General features: G+C 34.6%; 1 pseudogene; it reads right to left on the reverse strand.

Annotated features, from left to right (window-relative positions):
- LOC102817023 overlaps positions 1-1,741 on the reverse strand; it is a 37,814-nt pseudogene extending 36,073 nt beyond the window's left edge.
- Between the last annotated feature and the right edge of the window lie 174 nt (positions 1,742-1,915).

Below are 1,915 nucleotides of genomic sequence, written 5' to 3' on the forward strand. Positions count from 1 at the left end.
TTTTCTTTCACCATATTTATTCAATCTTTATGCTGACCAAATAATCCAAGAAACTGATTATATGAAGAAGAATGTCGCATCAGGATAGAAGACTCATTTAATAATCTGTGATATGCAGATGATATAACCTTGTTTGTTCAAAGTGAAGAAGACTTAAAATAATTACTGGTGAAGATGAAAGACGACAGCCTTCAGTATACATATTGCACCTAATTTTTTTTCTAAAAATGTTTAAATCTTCACAACTGGAATAATAAATAACATTATAAATGGAGAAAAGATTAAATTTATCAATGTCTTCATTTTGCTTGGATGAGCTTTCAACACTCATGGTAGCAGCAGTCAAGAAATCAAATGATGTATCGCATTGGGCACATCTGTTGCACAAGATCCCTTTAAAATATTAAAGAACAAAAATATCAACTTGAGTACTAAGATACTCTCGACCTAAACCATGGTATTTTCTATACCCTCATATGCATGTAAAAGTTGGACAATCAGTAAGGAACACCACAGAAGAACAGATGCATTTGATTTTTGGTGTTGGAGAAGAATTTGGGAAGTACTATGGACTTCCAGAAGAACAAACAAATCTGTTTGGGATGAAGTACAATCTAAATGCTGTTTATAAGCCAGGAAGAGTAGACTTCATCTCTTATACTTTCAATGTTATCAGGAAGGACCAGTCCCAGGAGAAGGACATTACATTTGGTAAATTGGAGTGTCAGCAAAACAGTGGAAGATTCCCAATAACATGAATTGGTACAGTGGCAGCAGCGATGGGTTCAAGCCTAACAATAATCGTGAGTATGGTGCAAGACCAGGCAGTGTTTCGTTCCTTTGTGCATGTGTTTGCTCTGTTGGAACTGAGTCAAACACATCTAAAAACAAAAATTGAGGAATATAAATGTCCTTGTTTTCTGCCTTTTATATGTCTTTATAGTCCAAAGACAATAATTCTAAAAAGTCCTAGGGGTGTCCCAATAGTGATCAGGTAATATCTGTACTCTTACACAAACTCTGCCTCTCTGTTTTCTTCCTCTCCTGTCTTCTTGTTGATATTTGCTCCATGGAAATTTCCCTAGAGAGGTACTTCACCTCAGATATGCTTTTTTGAACTTCCAAAGCAAACACTTTAACTGAAGCTGCTTTCTGGGATATCACAGAGTTTCAAAACCCTAAAGCTACCAGAATATGTTGTGTTCCTTTTATTATTACATTCTACAAACATTTATTGAACCTCTCTTGAGTTCTGAGCACTGTATGAAGCTTAGGATAAGAAGCAGTAAACAAAACACTTATGATATTTGTTTTGGCAGTTTATAATTCAGAGGAAAAGAAAGACAATTTAGAAGATGTGCTATGACCATGGACCCCTCAAATCTTCATGTTTTGAGGAAGATAGCATTACATTCCCTAACTCTCAGTTATACATGACCATTTATTATTCATATCCCATATAAAATAGGATCATATTCAAAACGACTTTTATACTTATCCCCGTTAGGGGAGTCAGAGTTAATGTTTAAGGTTAAGAGGAAAGTAGACATCCTATCAATAACCTCATAAATAATCTAATCTTCTCATTGCCTTGGATATCATAAAAAACTCCTTTTGACTCCTTACAAAATTTGTGCTGATGATTGAATCTTGAAATTAGAAATCAGAAAAGTTAGTAAGGGAAGATAAAGTTGGTAACCTCACATGACTAATTGCCACTTACCTGGCTTGAGCCAAACATGTTATCTTGCAAATGGATCATTCATTCCCTTATATTTTAATGAAGTATTGATCATTAAATAATTTTACATGTAAAAGTAAGTAGAATATAAGAAACTACTGTTGTTATTTTCTATTCATATTGTCAGGAGGGAACAGTCGCTGGAGAAGGATGTCATGCTGGGTAAGATGGAGG

Source organism: Chrysochloris asiatica, unplaced genomic scaffold (genome assembly GCF_000296735.1).
Source record: "Chrysochloris asiatica unplaced genomic scaffold, ChrAsi1.0 scaffold00115, whole genome shotgun sequence".
In the NCBI taxonomy this organism is placed as follows: domain Eukaryota; kingdom Metazoa; phylum Chordata; class Mammalia; order Afrosoricida; family Chrysochloridae; genus Chrysochloris; species Chrysochloris asiatica.